Here is a 20,776-nt window from a genome sequence, read left to right on the forward strand (position 1 = left end):
TTTGCTTCAGTTTCCCCATCTATAAAATGTGGAACATACTCTTAAACTTCGTTATGAGGATTCAATGAGCCACCCAACATACAGCACAAGACTGGAAATTGGCAAACTGTACTAAAAGCCATTCTTACTCTCCTGTGAAGAATTTCAACTTCTACACCATCAAGTTCAGGATGAGAACTTCGCCAGTTTTATTTTTAAGAGGTAGAGATCTCTTCAGTCCTAAAATTCCCTGACCAAAGGGGTATACGTTCTTATTTCCTTTTCATAGGCATGGTGTCTCTAGTATACTTCCAGACTTTCATTGTCTTATTTTATTATTATTTTTTTTTTGGTCTTAAGGGATGCTTCTTTATACTTGTTAGCTGCTTGGTTGTTGAAAAGGCACTAGAAACTCCAAGTCCATCCTCTTTCACCCTGGTTGACCTTTGGAATGCTGTTGTCAGCCAAGAAGACATTGATATCTTCAGTCTCCTGCTAGCTTGAATTCTTTAGGGCAGAGCCTGCTCAGATTATCTCCTGATGTCATTCCAAATGTCTGATGGCCATCTATGGCAACGGGGCTGGGCCGAGGCCTTCCGGGAAGGGGGGGCCCATGGAATGCCTAATGGAGCATTCTGTTCAAGAGAGACCTAGAGGTTGTTCTCTCTTGGATGCATGGTCAACATTACAGCTATGTCTAGAGGCCTGTTTGCTGCTTCTGGCAAAACGGACGCCATAGACATTTTGCATTTTTGGTTTTAAATAAAATCCCACTTGGGATGTGTATGATTTCTATTGATTTCAATTGGTGTAAATATGTACTAAAGAAGAAAAAAGGACTCAGAAAGTGTTAACAGTTAACAATTTATATCTGGTATTTCCTATTCCTGCTAACTCTCCTTATTAAGAACACCAAAATAAGACAAAGAAATCTCGAAAGGAGAGAATAAAGCCACCTCACTGCAAAATGTACCTTGTTTTATTTATCTCTCTAGGTAATTTTCTGAAAGATGGTATTTTACTTAGTTGAGAGCTTTTAAAGTTACTTCTTAAATATTTTTTTACCTAAAATTTTAATCTAAGGAAAATAATACAATTTTTTTCAAGAAGACAAGATCATGTATAGATTAAATGCTTCCCAATCATACTAGCTTTGAAAATAAGGAGATACGTAATTATATCCATATTCTAATTTACTAGGAAAAAAGAGAATTAATTATCGTTAGAAATGAAGTCTCTCTAAATTATTTTGGACTATGATGAAAATTAAAAGTAAAATGCAATAGAACTTTTAAATTTAAGTCAGGGCTTAACACTAGTTTGTTTTACCAGTATATTCTACTTCACTGTGACAAAGACCCAAACCAAAGAGGTCTGATTTCCTATAGATAATTTTTTTTTTTTACTAAATCTATAGTTAAGTATTTCAATGTGAATAATATTCATATTTGTAATACAATGCTATTTGTAGTGTATGTGCAAAAATAATACTATCTTATTAGAATGACAGTTGAAAGAAATCAATTTAAAGTGCCAAAGATTTAATGGCCATTCGCTATTTGTTCGTCTTGTATTAACTGCTTTAATTGATTTAATTGTATTAATGGTTTTATAAACTTTTTTCTTTTTATCCAAACAACAACCTCTCAGATAGACACTACAGTTTTCTCCATTTTACATATTTTAACAACTTAAGTTTAAGGAGGTGACATTACTTGCCCAGGGTCTAATAGGTCATAAGTGCCAGACAAAGGACATGAACCTAGGTTGGTTTGTTTCCACTAGATGCCCTTAGCTATGATGCTGTACTGCTTCCTTAGACTTATAACCTTTGCTCATTTATGATGATATCAGGGGGTGATATAATCGATTTTTTTTCCCACCAGAAAATATTTCACAAATACATGTCATAACGTGTGTCATTCTCTTTAAGGTAGACAGCTTAGGAGGTTGTTTGCTTATTTCAGTAATGATGTCTTTAGCATCAGTCGCTATAGAAATCTCTCTAGGGGTTTGCTATGCAGCCTTAACAGTTTGCTTGTTGGCAAATCATTATCATTAATGATGAATTTGTTGGTGAAACTAAATCCAAACCAAAAGTGGTGAACAAGGTGGCTTCATGGAAACTATGATGTGATTATAAAGCAGATTATTTGTTATCTGGCACAGAAATTGACACTAATTGTAGATACAAAAGGGGATTTACAATGGTATTTCTGATGTGAACGTGTAGCCTGTAAGGAGACATTTTGGCAAGTAGCACTATTAAATCAGATACATTTTTAAAAAGTTAGTTACACTAATTCGAAGTTACACATTATGTATGAACATCCTGGGAAACACCTTTTCAAGGAATGTTCAACAGGCAGAGAAGGGTAAATTGAGACCCTGGATTAGAATCCAGGCTCAGGCATTTAATAACCATTTGACTCGATTTTCTAAGTGCCCTTGTTATTAAATAGGGAAAGTGGCAGGATCTACACAGGATGATAATTTTGCTGAGAGGAGGTGTAGTCCTACCTAGTGCCTGGCATGTAGAAATTGCTCAATAAATGTTAGCTAATGTTATATTATTTCACTTTCAAGGACTGCTCCGTGTTCCTGAAAAACATTTCAATGTCTCATTTATCTAATGATATTTTAGAAGATGTTTCCTTTTCTGTCAGCTTTCATGCTTAAAGCATTTTTTATTTCAGTATACCTCTTTTTATATTTGAAATAAATATACAACATTTAGGATAGTATGTTGATTAAACCAATATATTTTATACCAAGAAGCCTTACATTTTGGGGTTGCCAATTTATATTAGCCTTGTTTGGTATTCTTTTCAGAGAAACATATGTGTGTGTACATGTTTGATTTTATCAGACTTTGCTCAGAATAAGGCTCCAAAGTTTTATTTTTTAGTTATGTCAGACATCTTCTAGACTGCTTATTGATGACATATTCTTACACTTAAATTTAAAGAGGCTTCCCATAAATACACAGAAGTAGTAGCTTCTTATTAAATCTGAGTTTTTAAGTGTTTTTAGATCAATATTATGTGTGTGGTATAGGCAAAATTGTAAGGTTGCTGAAGTTTGTCTTTGTGTCACCAGCCTCCCTATACTCACCTTCAACTTGTCCTCTTTCACTCTGGCATACACCATTCACCCAGCAGCAATTTTTAAAATCAATAATAGCTCTTTATTGAGTGTCTCTGTCTCCTCACAGCTTTTCGCTGATGTGACCCACAAGATCCTTTGATTCCTCAGCAGCCTCTTTATGCTCCAGTCTTCTCCTGGACTATGTTCTATCCAAGAAGCCAGCCACTCCAACAGTTTACCTCATGACACACTCTCAGTGTGTTACTCCTTTCCGTGAACTTCTCTTCAAAAGTTTTCTGGAAGGAGTTCATTATCCAAAGGAGTATCCATGCTTATACAAATTCCATACATTCCCTGCCCAGCTGGTCAGGAGATGCTCTAGAGAGGAGACTTTCCGAGTGTCTCAAGTCCCTCCCACTTTGCTGACATGTAAGTGAGCCCTGGGGGTAAGTGGGAAGCCTGGCTCTTACTTGAAGAAAAATTTTATTTTTTTGAAGAGATTGTGATCGGAGGATGAATTCTCTATGAGCAAAGTATCATGATGCTCCTTTAAAATTTGTCTACTTATTTTTTTTAAGAAATATAATAACACTTTAGTACCTGTTGTTCCAGTCTCTTCCTATTCTCTCTTTGCACAGGAGGCACACAGTTGCTGCATGTCCCTTGTGCCATAGCTACCATGTTGTCACTTGGTCTCACTCTTTGTGCACTCCCTTCTGCCCCCAAAAGTCATCAGAGGTGTAATTAGTGACTATTTCTCCAAAAATGTCTTGAAAGGGATATACGAACCCTGTGATGAGAATGTGTTTTGGTCCCTGGATGAAGGTTAGAATCTGGAAGGGGTGGAGAGAGGTTCAGGGTTGGAGGACAAAATACATTCTACTCTTTATCACTTCTATGAAATCACAGATAAAGCATCTTCCTATAGGCAGAGATGAATCATGTAAATTAAATATTTCCCAACTTTGTATGGCATTAAACCTGTAAATATGGAACATCCATATCAAATGTACTTTATATTGTATTCTGAAGAAATTCATAAATGAAGAAATTTGATTCTAAGTGAAAGATTTTGAGCACTATTTAAAGAAGGGTAAGTAGGAAACATTCTACAATCTTCTTTTTTTATTCCCTTTGACCCCTTTAGCAATAGTGAAATAGCTAATCAATAGATTTAATTCTGTCTTTTCCATGTAGTTCCCTTTTGTCCTTCATCTTTTCGGCTCCATCTTTTCATTTTCAGTTGTAAATTTTTTATTTTCAGTTATAAAGTCAGTATAGCCACACACACACACACACACACACACACACACACACTCACATAAACACACACCACTGGTTATTAACAATCAAAATTTTTTTTCATGCTTTGGAAAGTTATATTTTCTATTTCAGAATCATGGAATATTATTAATAATACTTTCCTAATTATTTGAATAACTTCAAAATAAAAAAACTTTTAACAAGGGAACTTATTTCTAAATAACTGATGATGTGTGCTACAGATAATATGGTCATAGAAGAGTTTTTATGATGTTTTTGTTATTAATCACTATACTCTGATTACAATAATGATTGACTCACAGTGAATAAAGTATGTGCTTGTGCTCTTTATCTATTTTTGAAGGATTTATGTTCATCCATCTACACATTCCACACATTCTCACCTCATCCTTGCGTACCTGTGAGATTCTAGTTTGTGTAGTGTATGGCCACGAAACAGTTTGCACACTGGAGAATAAAGCCTGTGGGTTCCCTTACATTATTGCTGGGCCTTAGCCTTCTAAACTCCCTGGGTCAGGGATGATCATCTGAGTTTTCTAAAACTTGAATGTATTTGCTTATATACTTCTCATAAAAAGCACTGTCTGTGCTATTTTTAAATGACTTTTCTGAAGAGTCAATTCAAGCCATTTTTCATATTTCAAGTCGTTTTATTTAGTGCCTGAAACTCAAGTAGAACTTGAGAATGATTTTTGGCTTATCTCTGGTGTTGGGTGAAATTTATCGTTTGCCAATCTACATAAAAATAATTAAACTAAGTGCAAATGTAACTGACAGTAAATAAAAATGGACATAAAACTTCTGTGGCTGTATCCATATGCTTCCTTTGATCTCTCGGGACCTGAGATCACTAGGTGCTGGTTTTCTTGCTACCGAAGAGCAAGAGAACCAACCCTCTTGAAGAAGGCTCTGATGAGGACTGAACAATCTACCACAATTTTCTTGTTCTAGAGAACAACTTTTCAGAGGGCCTCAGATTTGCTCAGATTCCTAGGCTTCACCTCAGATCCCCTGAGCAAGAACCTCAGGAATCTGCATAGTAACTAGCCCCTCAGGTGTTTCTTACGTTTATTTTGTTTGCAGCCACTGCCTAAGGGTGAGGGTGATGATAAGATCTGCAAAGTCTTCTAATTCCATAACCTTCTCCATTATTTGTTCCCACACTCTCAACTAATCTTAAGTTTTATGGAACCTTTAAATTAGTGAACACCTTTCAAAATAGTAACAATGAGAGGTCAAAATTATAGGAATCTTTCTTTTGCCTCCCTTTGCTCATGTTGTAAACAATCAAAAAAGACATGCCATGTATATTCTGCCCATTGTGATTAGAAAACCCATTAAGCAATATGGGGACCTAATACTTTCAAATTTTTGTGCCTTTCTTCATCTTTACATATCTGAGGGGTAGTGTTTATCTTTTCTGGATGAACTGTGCTCTTAGATCCTGATATCTTAGCAAAACCTGTAAAATGGGTTCCAGATCCAGTGACCTCTACTGTTAGTGACACCTGAGCTGCGAGCCCATTCCTATTTCAATAAGCCTAGATTCCCTGCAACCACAATCACAATCCCTGTTCACAATCACGTGAGAAATGTGGCTTTTCACTAAAAAGATTTTCAACTAAAACAAATATTCCTTATGATCTTGATAAGTACCTTTGCCTGCCATGCAATCTTGTAGGGCCTTCACACCATTGCCATCCCAGGCAACATGGGGATCCCTATTCCCAGCCTTTTAACTTCTCTGCATAGCCAGCTGCTGCCATTAACCTCTCTTGGATCCAGATATTTTTAACACTCCAGGTTAGGGGTTCTCTGATGAGCCTGTTTCTTGTTCCAGCATTTTTCTGAGATGAACAAACATGTTCTCAAGCTGGCTTACAGCACCAAGTGTGGTGAATATATATATATATATATATACATATATATATATATGTATATATATAATTTTTCATTTTTTAAAATGTCCCATTTTATAAAACTAAAAACATTAAATGGCGATTACGTTTGCTTGTGCCAACTCAGCCTTATAGATTGTATTGAAAACTTCAAAGCTATGTGTGATAATATAATTTTGAGGGTGAGGCCTTTCATATTTTGCTACCGGGGTACCTAAGTGGGAAAAAAATATGGCTAGCTGATCAGTCATTTATTATGAAGTGATTTTGTCTTCGCTACTCATCTCAGAAGCTAAAAACTGGTGCTAGTTTTAATTATTTGGAATGCGGCCTTGTGGTGGGCTTCTTCAGCAGTAGGGAGGGGGCAGGGCATGCCAGTGGAGACAAAAACCCACGAATATTGTGCAGAATCCTTTTGGGACTTCACATGAAGCAGCGGTAACACCTTTTTACTGGATAACTAGAACTGTTTTTGCGATGATTTACACATAGCCCAGCAAAGAGTCACATCCATTTGGTATCCTCCCCGAGATTACATGTCTTGTTTCCAGTCACAAAATTACTGAGCAGTGAAATAGAGATTACAGCTCACAGCTGCCTACTTCTGCTCTGGTGTTCTTTGGACAGTACTCTTCAGCTCTAACAAGAAAACACTTAAGATCTTTCAAAGGCAAACGAGAAACAAGTCGTTCACGTTCACTAACACCCCTTGAGATGTAGGGAGATGACTGGATTTATTTAAAAGTCTTATGATTTTGCATATTTTGCTTTGACACCCCTGCCTTTCACAATTGTTAGAAATGGACATCATTTACTGATTATTTTGCTTTGCATACTGTTGTTGCATATTGTTAAATGATTTGCTGATTAATAACTAACGTTGATTTGGACTAAATGTAATGGAATAAGCAAATACGTTTGTAAAATTAGATATATTGTATAATTTAGTTGCTAATTGGTATCATAGAGCTGTTGGAGGTTATTTTAGACCAATCCCTTGCAGGGAAATCCTGTCCACGATTTCCTCCCATATCCTGTAGCAATGTTTTAAGACCCCCTCCCCCGTTTAAAAAAATTCATTTGCTTGTCCGGGCTTTAAAGCAAACACTTCTCACAGGCAGATACAGCTCCAAAGCTCTGGGTTAAAATAAGTCCTTTTAAATTCAGAACATGGTAGTTATCTCCTAAATGATTTCTTTTCTAGAGGGTCAGAAAAGAATAAAGTATTTAGTGTGAATATATTTTCATGACCTTGATCGAATCCGTATTATGGGCAGCGTTGTCAACACAATATATTATAGCAATATAAGATATTAATATAATAATTATTTGAATAAATATCAGATACTTATATTAATACAGGATTATTGAGTCATAGAATTTCTGAGCTGTTTGGAAACACTTGCTGATGAGCCCTCTGGGGTCTAGAAGGTTTTGTAATTAACACACATACACCACACACACACACACACACACACACACACACACACACACACACACACGTGTGCTAGTTCATTGTTGAGTCACTTATATGAACTGTTTAATATGTTCTGTACTTAGGTAATGTGCGTATGCTTATGCTTTGGTACATTTGGTATTTTTAATTATTTTCCAATATTTCAAAAAATTTTCAACCTGAACTTCTGATTCCTGTGTTCATTTTCTAAACATATACATTGTTATTGATTGTTTTTTATTTCTGCTGTTTCATATACACCATAAATATTTTCAGTTTGGAAATGAGTTTAAATAGCAAAGAGAATCTAGAAAAGAATTTGTACTATAGATATTTTAATGTGTTTATGTTCTTTTTTTAAAAGCAACATTTTAATATGCTCTGATAAAACTGTATTTCTCTAATAAGGTATTAGGTCTGGTGGCTGAAAATAGTTCCCCAAAGGAATGTCACTCACATTAATTTTCCATGTGCTCTCTTTTACTTATAGTTTCATTGTCCGCATGTTTAAAGTCTAATAGAAAAAAAATCTCTGGATATGAAGTTGGGAGATAGATCCAAGTCTACATCTACGTCCTCATGTTGGTGACCTTGGGTAAATTTTATTTTTGTGCTTCCATTTCATTTTTTTAAAAACGAGTAGTTGAAAGCATCAAAGGCTCTTTCCCACAATTCAAACACTCCATGAGCTCAAAAGATTTGATTGAAAGAAATGTGTGGGCACCATTACCTGACTGCCCAGTATTTTCATGGTCACACACTTGTTCCGTATATCTGAAGTCCCTTTAAGGAAGTTAACTCTTTGTAGGTGTGAGATAGGGTCATCAAGAGAAATGGGGTAAGTAGAAAAAGAAGGGGAAATAAATTAATGACAAAGACAGAATGATAGGTGGTGGAAATGATTCCCTTTTTACTTCTTTATATCTATGGTCTAGTTATTCCTGTTTGAAAACCTTACTGGCACCAGGTATTATCAACAGGGATGAGTAATATGTAATTTTTATCTTTACTGGGTTACATTTGGCCCACAGACAGTTGACAGCTGTCAGTCAGGTGGCTGGTCAATGAGGAGATACATGTAAAGCTGCCAAAGTATTTTTGTTTCTTTAAATACTTATAAGTAAACCATTTTAGTTGGAAGCTTCATTGTCCTGAAATTAAATAGATTGATATTCACAATATAATTTGTTGAAGTTAGTTGCTGGGAAAATCAAAATTTTCCCTGCTAATATATGGGTAAACAAAATGTTTTTCAAATGTCTTTCTGAAACAGGAGAATAATTAATTTTTCTCTACTATAAATAGAAAAGGCCATCCTTAAGATTTGAAGATACATTGCAAATAAGGCTTAAAATTAAAAAAAATTTTTTTAAATTAAACTTTTAGTACACATATAAGTCAATGCAGCTTTCAGTCATAATTTCTGACTAAGACTTATTAAAGAAACCATTTCCTTACATTGAGGGGGTTGGTATAGGTATTTTTGTGACACAAGAGTTGAGGGTTTACCAGAAAGGATGAACGTGTACCTGCATGTTGATCTAGGAATTAAAGCTTCTTTTCATAATTACAGGAAAAAAAACCATGGAAGTTTAGATTACGCTCACAGTTCAGGGCATGGTTAAAATGACAAGTTTTGGTTATTTAGAAATATTTGGGTTATACCTAATATTGTTTCTAATAGGTTCAGTCACACTTAAATAATTCACAAGAGTCATAAAAAAGAGATTGGAAGAAGATTTTGTATGGCTTATATTTAGTGTTCATGACAAACAGTATATTAATTATAGTAAATATAGTAATGCACATGAACACTTAACGAATGTAATTCTAAAGTTGACTTAAGAGTGTATATTCAGTGTTGCAGTAGTTGTCTCTAAAAGCAAATGCTCTGATTCTTTAGGAATATAGAGTTTAACAGACTAGATAAATAACAGAAATATCAAGTGCACGCAGTACATACTCATTTTTTAAGAGACTAATGAAGTTATCTAAAAAGTGCAGTGACTGGAGTTACTTAGGTGCCAGAATCAATATAATGAAGATGATAGAATATCACACAAAAATAGCAGTTTGACACCACACTATATTCCTTTTTAAAAAACAAAATATACTTTACTTTTATGAACCATAATTCTGCATGTAATAATTTACAATGAAAATCAGACTTGGGTTTTACTTTTTAAATTATGTTTTAAAAATACTAGATTTTTTGGGTGGGAGGATCATTTCCGGTAATTTTTTAAACCGCAAATAGTTAATAATTTTAAAATGGCAGCGAAGTCAGTCTAAAAGAGTATGATACTTATAAATTTGTGGCTAATCCATATCATCATTGATTTGAAAATTGTTTTAGATGAAGTGGTCATTAAAAAAAGTCAGATCTTATTATTTTCCTACTATAGAACTATGTATTAAGCATGTAGATTGAAAATTATTATGAGATCATCAGAATAAAACAATTGCCTCATAATATTAGTAATTTATACTGGTAGGAGCCTTTCTCTTCTTAAGCACCAATTCTACCCCCCACAGCCCAGAAAATTGATTTTATGGCTGATAATTTATAGCATTCTTGATCAGTGTATGCTGTGTGTCGTTTACATTCATTAGCCCATGTTGCTTGTGAATATGGAATTTGGTTGTTAAAATGGTTTCATATGTTTACTATGTATAGTCTTTAGCTTTGAGCTCCTTACTTGCTTAAATAAATGTTTTCAATTTGTATAATACAACAATTTGTAGAGAAATGCTGTGAATCATAGTTAAAAGAATGAGTCCTTGAAATAGAATCATTTTTTAAAAATATATCCTGACATGTGGTCTTATTTTTCCATGTTTTGTATTAATTAAAATCCTATTCTGAAAAAAATATTTTTGACTAAACTTTTGAATTCACAAAATAAAAATACCAAATATATAAATGTACTAATTTTGGAAATCAGTGACGTAAAAACATGCTTTAGTAATGTCTTCGATGTTTATTCCAAAGATTTTTCTCCAAAGAAACTCTTTGTAAAGTAATGAGAAAATGTTGCCACTTTTAATTATTAAATATTCTATGCAATACATGTTTTTAAATTGTATTATAAATAAAATTCATTTCATATTCTCTTTAATCATATTCCTGTCACATGCACCCATAAAAAATAGTAGCGCATGAAACGTTTGAAAAGAGCATGTACCATTTCACATTTTTATTTGATTTATTGAAAAATAACATTTTATTCGGAATAGATTATGACAGAATTAGATAAAAAAGAGATGAAATGTTATTTATGTGTTTGTTTTAATAGTCCAATAGCATATGTGTAATTACTTCTGCATCTTTCAAATATTGGAGATAGTAATGAAAGAGACCGACATTCAAAATATAAAGTATTTCCTATAAAACTTTTTTTGAATGTAAAAAATTGTCAAATGGTAACAGCTCTACTTTCTACACCAGGCAAACCCACTGTTGAGTTAGTTGGCTCTGATTCCAGTGGGTCTCATCAGCTTTCTGAATGTAGGTTCCTCAGCACTGCCTCTTCCAAGATAACAAAATCAACTTTTAAAGATTAAAAAATATATTTTGGCAATTGAAACTCACCAGTGCCTTTCTGCTTCTCCAGGAAGTTGTACCCTTCAGCACCTGCTGAGGGCTTTGTTGTCCAAACTCTGACAGGTAAAAAAATTCCTGTAGAATAAAGCCAGACCAGCTGGCTTTGAAGAGAAACCCCCCAGTTTGGGCTGCGCTTGTCTCTTCTCCTTTTCTATGAAGACCCAGGCTTTCCCCCCTTGATCGTCAAGCCGTAAGATGCGTGATCCCTGTGCACAAGTGTCTGGCAGGCCGAGGTGCACCTGTTCCTGTCACTCTGGGGTAAATTTAGCTGTAAAGGTATCACTGACAACCAGACCTTTGTCAGTGTTGGCAAAAGAACACAGAATTGCTTCGCTCCCCTCCCCCTTCCAAGCCCCAATGCTTCTAGTTCAAATGGAAAATATCAAATTGGAAGTCTATCCAAAAATCATTCCTAAAAACTGAGATTGCTTTCATATGGTAAAAAAGTAAGTTTCCTCATTTCACGCAGACTTTAAAATTACATTTCCAAGAATAATCTTGGAACAAGACAAGTTTTTGTTCAATTAATTGTGGCTGGAAACTTTTTAATGGAAACATAGCACACACTTACTTCATTTCAGATTATTAAATTGTGTTAAGCCTTAAAGTTAGTTGCCATTCTTTGCTGTAGCTCATTTGTTCTTTTCAATCCAGAGAAATATTAGAACGTTAAAACTTATCACATAGGAGGGTTTAATCATCCTACCAAAATTAGACAGCATGTAGCTCTGAAAGACTGAATGTCAAATTGTGTGCTCGTAGCCCTTAAACTACTGAGTATCTAGGACCCTACTACTACATTTAAAATGACTGTTCATGTTTGTGGAAAACCGTGGGCATTTAGGAACTGGTAAAGCTAGAGGTCTCTTACTCTTTGATTAAGGTAAGGACATTTATCGTTTATGTAAATTTTTTAAATTAATTGCTGTACTGACAGTTTGAGAACAATTCCTTTTGAAGGAAAATGGAGAGGCAGGCAGTGTTCATTGCTATGTCCGGCATAAATATAGTAGTTAACATATATAAAGTAGCCCAAAGAGTATTGTGTTTAGCCATTCTGAGCTTCTCTTTAATAATTATGATTTCTTAAGTGGTGTTAAAAAGAATTGTGCAAAGTACCTGTTCTACCATATTATTGCTGTTTACAAGGGCTGGGTGTGATGAGAAAAAGAAATCTGGGTCAAAATAAAAAATGCTTTGTAAAATAAACAAAGTTCCTATTTACTTACTATGTATAAACAGCCACTCACCAAGCCTCATTTCTCCGCAGGGCACCACTTTCAGATAAAAACATAGACCTGAATGGCATCATCCAGTATCCAAGGAAACCATGTAAGTACCTCTCTCACTGTGTACTTCTCTTATTCAGAGTTTAAAAGCTAGCTGAGTACTGAATAAGTGAGTGTTTTTATTTAATAATTATACGGGAGGTACTTTTTAGGAGCTTGCTAAAAAGAAACAGGTTCTTGATTGTTATGTGCGTCATAACAAAACCCTTATGTTTTTCATCATGTTTCATAAAATTATGTGTTTAGTCGCAATCTCTCCATCAATTCTCATTCTTAGGTACAAAACAGCTACTCAAAGTCATAATGAATTGAGAGTTTCAAACTTTTCCAAGACCCATTAGTGTCTGAGAAACAATGTTGCAGAGGCCTTGTGCCAGGAGTAGTGACCTAATTGTAATAAACACTTTTTAAATTTTACAAATTAAGAAAAAACTGATTGGAAAATAGTAGTTTATTGGTAAACATTTATAACAGTTGATTCGGTTTTAGACTTCCTTAGGGAGCGAGCAACTGAGCAAAAAGGTGAAGTTACAGATTAAACAATGTAAGGAATCCTGACAACAAGTGTAATTTTTAAGATGTGAAAAATCTGTTTGCAGAAAGGGTTGGAAAGTTGGCATATTGTGTTCTTTATTTTTGTTTCCCCTAACTCATTAGTTTGTAGCTAATTTCTGTAGCTAATTTTAGCGTTCTAATTAATTTTCAGAACCATGGAATCTACTGAATCTACTGTAGAAATTGTTTCCAAACAACACACTATTCTGGACAAAGATCCACTTTATAAATATTTGGAATATTCTACTAAGTATTTCTTTACTTGGACTTTATTATTTTTTTTTCTTATTTGCACTCTGTACTTTTAAAGTCAAATTATTTTCAATACTAAATAATTATTCATTTTCATTTACTTTTGTGAAAATACTTAAAACTCTATACTTATGTAATTATTGACTGCTTTTTTTTTTTACCATCTGGATTAGCTATGTGGTTTATCTAGTCTTTTTTTTTTTTCTTTTCCATCTAGGCTTTTAAGTATAGACATACTACTTTTCATCAAGGTTTTCAGGAGTTGCATTTAAATGTTTCAAGTTTAGCTCTGTTGTTTGGAAGTTTTTCATACTATTTTCATGTATTTTTGTTACTCTTGTATTTCTGTCTTTCCTTTGCAGCATGGTTCTTTACTAAGCATAAATGGTAGAGATGATCTCACTCAGTTTCTCTGCTGAATTAGACAGACCCTTCCTATTCAATATCTACCTGCAGGAGCATTTCACTTTCCCACATGACAGTGTGGTATTAGTTAGCCTTTCTATGTTCCTGTCTGCTTACATATGTTATGAAATGCATCTTTCTGAACTGACAGATGAGAAGTTGTGTTAGACTAAGGAATTTGCTGGTACTTTGGAAGGGTGTAAGAGCCTCTTCTCCTGGTAGGAGGACCTGGCTAGGAAATGAGTTTTCTTACGCTAGATAACAAACTCTACAAGTGTGTAGTTTGAGGCATTAGGTATTGCCCTCTAAGCAGGAATTCCTTGCCACAAAATAAAGGCTCGGCTATCGCTGGGTAAACTTGGAAGCAGAGCAGGGTTAGAATAGATCTTTATAAAGAAAGAAAATGTGAATCAGAAGGGAAGAACACTGGCTAATGCCATAATTCCCTATCTTGAGCAAGTGGAATCTTTTGAAATTCCATTCTCCTTATATAGCAAGAGTAGAAAAAAAAAATCTATATTGCACTGCTTGTGGCACAATTTTAAGTATTTGCATGAGAATATAGATTTTCGGAAAAACTGTTTAAATGTTACAGGTTTAATTCAGCCTCCTATACCAAAGGAGAAATGACTTGGTAGAAATAAATTGATACATGCACATCCTTTCCTCAGTAATGTTTTCTCCAACAAACTCTGACAATGAGTGAGTTCTTATTACTCATTAAGAACTTTTTGAGATGACGGACATTGCTCTATATCTGCACTGTCCAGTATGGTAACCAGTAGCAGTGTTTGAAATTGGCTAGTACAATGGAAAAACTGAATTTTAAACATAATTTAAATTTAATTGATTTAATTTTACTTAGTGACTAGTGGTGACATAATGACTAGTGGCTGGTTACTATACTGGTATTTTGCTTTTGTCAGAAATTAAAATACAGTCCTGTGAAGAATTTCTAATCTTTTTGTATCCTATCATACAATATATCATTTTTTATATTTACTTTAATATTTGAATTATCATTGCAGTGGAATTTCTTTATAACACTTTCTGAGAGATGAATGTTTTTAATACTGTTGATGGGAAGACATTATAACTTTGTTTTATAAGCCTGGGTAGAAACTTTTAAAATGGACGTTATAAGCAAGACTGTGTCTAAAAAGAAGAACACTCTAATGAACATTCTAACAAAGGTGGTAAGTATTTCCAAAAGTTCAGTTACAATTTCTGTAATACATCTTGCAGTACAAAATGTAACCAGTCTACAAAAATGCTCACTAGCCTTGTGTCCCCAAAGCTGATTGTGCTTTCAAAGCACACATCAGATTTTAAATCATATCTTAAAGCCATGCTCCCATGGCTTTTTCAGCATTTAGTAAAAGTGAACATTAGGATGCATCATGATATTTTAATAATATTACTAGTACAGTAACATTATAGACAGAATTATTAGCTAAAAATATACCAAGAATTTAAAGTTTACAGCGATTTAAAATAAAACATTTATTTTGTGTGAGAGAGAGTGTGTGCACAAGTGAGGAAGGGGCAAAGAGAGAGGGGGGACAGAGGGTCTGAAGAGGGCTCTGCACTGATGGCAGAGAGCCCGATGTGGGGCTCAAACTCATGAACCACAAGATCATGGCTTGAGCCAGAGTCAGACCTTCAACCAACTGAGCCACCAAGGTGCCCCAATGTTGATTTTTTAAAAAAGTCCGCACATCAATTCATTTCAAGAAATGTAGGATATAGGTTATTTGTGGGATATTGAACTAGAGACCATGAGGAATTTTTTTTAAATGGAAGATGTAGCATTCATCTTTTTAGGAACTCCATTTATTGGATTTGGGTATCTCCTTTTGGATGGTTAGGATTCAGATAAGAGGAGAGAGGAGACTTTTTTTGTCACAACCTTGCACAAGCTACTTACCGTGTCCCTCCCACTGTAAAAACAACCATATTCTAGAAAAATATACTTTCTAATGAATTATTTGAATGAGAAAAAAATTTTGGACAGTTCCCTGATCTCAAAACCAAAAACCTAAACTGTGTGAATGAAAGGTGGAATTGTGACAATGAGCAAATGGGAAATGTGGGCATGGCAAGGCATGACTGGATGAGCTGTGTTGTTAGGGGTGCTTCTGGGAGGATACCAGTCATATGCTCTGTTAGACTTCTCATAAGCCAGCCTTATTAAAACAACAGGAAGATGTAGCAACCACATCTATAGACCCAGTTTTTTGGTCTCCTTTGATGTCCTTGAGTGTCCTCAGTTAGGTAGTCAGCCACTTGCATTTTCTATTTTCAGAAAGAAGGTCTATCCTTGCTTAAAAGCCAGTTCTATGTGGAGAAAATATGGTCTTCAATTACGGGAATGCTGCAAATCACAGTCTTCAGTGTCCTCATAAAATATCTTCTCTGATAACTTCATGCCTGAGAAGTTGTTTTTATCATGACCTGTGACCTCTGATCCTGAATCACTGCTTTAGCTTATTATGTATTTATTGATGTATTTCTAATTTACTTATCTAAGTTTTTATTATCAAAATTCCAAACATATGAAAAAGTAGAGAGAATATATAATAAACTTTCACACAACTACACCTGCCTTCAACAACTATTATCTCACGGACAGCTTTGTTTCAACATATTCCCATTTCCATCTCCTACCCCCACCCCAAATTATTTTGAAACCAATTCTAGACATGACATCATTTCATTCTTTAATATTTCAGCAGATAGCTTTATAAGATTAAGACTTGTTTTTTAACTGAAAAAAAAAAAAGAATCACATCTATAAAACAAGCCACACCCAGAAGTCAATATTTCCTCAATCTTATCAAATACACACAATCAATATTCAGATTTTCCCAACTGTCTCATAAATTTTTATAATGACTTTTTACTGTTTGAAATGGAATACAGATAAGATCCACACATTGTAAATGGTTATTTATCTTCTGTTTTAATCTAGAGGTTTCCCCCCCTGTCTATTTTTCCTCATTTGTTGAAGAAACTGGAGTATTTGTGTGGTAGACCTTTCCATGGTTTGTATTTGCTGATGCATTCCTGTGGAGTTGTTTAATAAGCTCCTCTGTTCCTTATCTTTTCTGCTATTTGGTACTTAAGACTAAGAACTTGACCAAATACATTTGGAGGAGGCTGGGCAAGAGCGCTGGTTCTCTCCCTTTTTGTGATGTGTGATCTCTTTTTGCCTTGAGTTAAGGAATACCTAGCCTTGGGAAGTTTCCTCTCACATTTGCCCAAATCAGTACTCTGCTAAACTCTCAAGTGGGACTCTTCAGCTCTCAGGAAATCTTTCTTTACACAGCAGCTCTCTGCCAGGTGCTCCGTCCTGTGAACTGTGGCCGCCTATCCTCCCATATTTTCAGACCTGTGTTCTCAATTCAGGGAATTTTACCCTCCCTGTGCCTCTGCTAAGAAACCCTCAAGACTGTAAGCAGTGCACTGAGAAGCTGGACATCCTTGGCTTCTCATTTCTTAGCGATCTCTTTGTTGCCTGCTGTCCATGTCTTAAAAACCATTTTTCATATTTTTTGCCATTGTTGTTATTGTTGTTGTTTTAGGAAGGAGGGTAGACACAGCCCCTCTTAGTCCATTTTGGCTAGAATAGAAAGTCTCCTTAGTTGGTTCCAAAAAAAGTTCAGCTGTGGTTTATTAATCCAAACAACATCTTACTAAAATGAAACTCAATATTTAAAACAAACTGAAAAAGGTGTGTGTGTGTGTGTGTGTGTGTGTGTGTGTGTGTGTCCTTTGAAACACGGCTATAGATTTAAAACCATGAGTGCAACTTTCAAGAACTGTTTTTTATAATTTTTTAAATTATTGATTGATTGGTTGATGTATAATTAACATACAGGGTTGTATTAGTTTCAAGAGTATAATATAATAATTTAATAGTTCTATACATTATTCAGTGCTTATCACAGTAAGTGCACTCTTGATAACTTTTAGGTATTTCACCCAACCCTCCGCCCACCTCCCCTCTGGCAACCACTAGTTGGTTCTCTGTATTTGAGTCTGTTTTCTTGTTTGTTTCTTTTTTTCCTTTATTTGTTTTCTTTCTTAAATTTCACCTAGGAGTGAAATTATATGGTATTTGTCTTTGTCTAACTTGTTTCACTTAACATTATGCCCTCTATGTCCATCCAGGTGGTTGCAAATGCAAGATCTCGTTCTCTTTTTTTTTGATGTTTATTTATTTTTGAGAGAGAAAGAGAGAGAGAGAGAGTGCTAGTGGGGGAGGGGAAGAGGGAGAGGGAGACACAGAATCTGAAGCAAGCTCCAGACTCTTAGCTGTCAGCATAAAGTCCGACATGGGGCTCAAACCCATAAACTGTGAGATCATGACCTGAGCCAAAGTTGGATGCTTAACTGACTGAGTCACTCAGGTGCCCCAAGATCTCATTCTTTTTTCATGGCTGAATAATATTCTATTGTATGTCTATACCACATCTTCTTTATCCATTCATCTATCAATGGTCATGATTTTGGCTGCTTTCATAATTTGTCTATTGTAAATAATGTTATAATAAACATAAGGGTCCATATTATCTTTTCAAATTAGTGTTTTCATTTTCTTTGGCTAGATACCCAGTAATGGAATTACTATATCATATACTAATTCTATTTTTAATTTTTTGAGGAACCTCCACATTGTTTTCCACAGTGGCTGCACCAACTTGGGTTCCTTCTTCTCTAAATCCTCAAACAAACTTGTTACTTGTGTTTTTGATTTTAGCTCTTCTGATAGGTGTGAGGTGATACTTCATTGTGGGTTTAATTTGCATTTCTCTGATGATAAGTGATGCTGAGCATTTTTTCATGTGTCTGTTGGCCATTTGTATGTCTTCTTTGGAAGAATGCCTATGTAGGTCCTCTGCCCATTTTTAAATTGGATTATTTGTGTGTGTGTGTGTGTGTGTGTGTGTGTGTGTGTGTGTGTATGTTTGTGTTTTGTTTTTTTTTTTGTTTTGTTTTGTTTTTTGGTGTTGAGTTGTAGGAGTTCTTTGTATATTTTGAATATTAACCCCATATCGGATGTATCATTTGTAAATATATTCTCTTATTTAACAAGTTGCCTTGTCGTTTTGTTGATGGTTCCCTTCAGTGTGCAAAGCAATTTTCAGGACCTCTTGCTGACATTTTCCCGCCCAGCTAATATGTTTTTCTTCCAAGATGAGTCCTATTTTGCATTCTGGTATTTAGAGGCAATATTGGAGTTCATTCATCATTCTTTCCATGAACATTTTTGAGTACCTACTATGTACTGTATAAAGTATTGGAGATACAGTGATGAAGCAAACACTATTTGTTCCCTTAAAAGTCTTGCAATTTGTTTTCCCCCTGAAACTTGTACACAAATGCTCATAACAGCTCCATTTGTAATATCCCCAAACTGGAAATACCCAAATGTCCATCAGTGGTTAAACAGACTGTGATATATCCATGGTACAGAATAAAGAATAATGAACTGTTGATGTGGGTAACAATGTGGCTGAATCTCAAGGAAATTATGCTGAGTGAAAAAAAGTGTATCTTAAGAGGTTACATTATTGCTCATTTCCATTTATGTAACATTCATAAAGTAACATAATTATAGAGGTAGGGGACAGATTAGTGGTTGCCAGGGGTTGGAGGGCCGGAGAGGGAGTAGACATGGGCACAAAATGGTAGCACTAGGGAGTCTTGTGGTGATGGTATTAGTTAAGTGTCTTGATTGTGGTAGTGGTTGCTTAAAGATACCTATGTGATAAAGTCGCATACAGCTCCACACATGCACGCACACACACGCACACACACGCACACACACACACACACATGAAAATTGCATGTATAACAGTGGAAATATGAATAAACTGTATGTGTTGTACCAGTATTAGTTACCTGGCTTTAATATTGTAATTATGCAAAATCTTAACAGTGGGGGGGGGGTGGGCACAGGGGCTGAGGAAAGGGTACACAGATAGTATATTTCTTTCCACTTTCTTGTGTATTTTTAAGTATTTCAATATAACATTTTCTTCTTAAAAATCTTTCAATTTAATGGAGGATGCAAAGAACTAAATAGCTAATTGCAATACACTGTAATAATACTCAGTTAAGGGGAGGTACTATAGAGTATATATATGGAGGAGTACCTTGTTCCCATTTCCAAGTCAAGAGACAATGTCTCTGCTACTCCCTTGTTTCTTAAAGGGCCCCAGTCAGGTTCTGCCTCTGTTTGAGGGACATGTGTTAGCAGTAATGGACTTGTAGAATGCTTGCCATTGACCCTCCCTGACCCCCAGCACCCATAGTGATGTGCCCTACTCATTAAGGCCTCAGTAAAGTACCAACCATACAAGGCAAACATTTTATAAGAATGAGCACAGATAAAATAACATGAATCTCATGTTCTCACAGCATGTTAAACTGTAAGTTCAAGGACTCATTTCCAAATTTAAATACCTATGATTCTAGATTATACACAGTTTTGGCTCTTCTCCAGCCCTGTCCTGCTATCAGCACCATCAGCCAAACTATACTCTAACCAGGGAGAAATAGCCTTTGTATGTGAGGAACACATAGCTGCAGTGGACATTATGCATGCATTATCACTTGTTACTATACTTACTTTAATTCAGTGACAGTTGCGTATTTTGAGTTTTCTTAAGTTATAAAAGTTTTTTTTCCCCTTGGAACTAAATAGAAGATATATTATTGCTAATATGTTGGGGGACTTGTTTTGGCTTTCTTGGTATTTAGTAGGAACACTAGAAGAGAGACTTAATATGAATTTATGCTGTTGTCACATTGTAACAACTCAGTTGTCTTAGAATTTTTTACCAGGCTGTGTCTGAGTTTCACAAAACCATGAATAGGTGGACTCACAACATTTAAGCTGGAAATATTTTGTTTTTCTTTGTTGTTGTTGCAGAAACTCACCCCTCCTCTCCGTGTCAGG

The 20,776-nt window shown here is 35.1% G+C and overlaps 1 protein-coding gene and 1 long non-coding RNA gene across 6 annotated transcripts in view; one reads left to right on the plus strand and one right to left on the minus strand.

The window, feature by feature from the left end:
• Positions 1–11,490, minus strand: part of MEF2C (myocyte enhancer factor 2C) — a 169,360-nt gene extending 157,870 nt beyond the window's left edge. For both annotated transcript variants that reach the window (XM_027038439.2, XM_027038432.2), the window contains exon 1: positions 11,297–11,490. The gene's annotated coding sequence lies outside the window, so the exon portion shown is untranslated. The remainder of the gene's footprint in view (positions 1–11,296) is intronic.
• The window catches only part of LOC106968734 (uncharacterized), a 133,435-nt gene that overhangs the window by 2,453 nt on the left and 110,206 nt on the right, over positions 1–20,776 (plus strand). Inside the window, exons 2-3 of one of the 4 annotated variants that reach the window (XR_003413751.2) lie at positions 8,195–8,299; positions 12,579–12,640. This is a non-coding gene — a long non-coding RNA (uncharacterized LOC106968734). The other 3 variants (XR_008299589.1, XR_001429189.3, XR_008299588.1) reach the window with 3 other exon arrangements.

This window comes from Acinonyx jubatus, chromosome A1, assembly GCF_027475565.1.
Source record: "Acinonyx jubatus isolate Ajub_Pintada_27869175 chromosome A1, VMU_Ajub_asm_v1.0, whole genome shotgun sequence".
Classification (NCBI taxonomy): Eukaryota; Metazoa; Chordata; class Mammalia; order Carnivora; family Felidae; genus Acinonyx; species Acinonyx jubatus.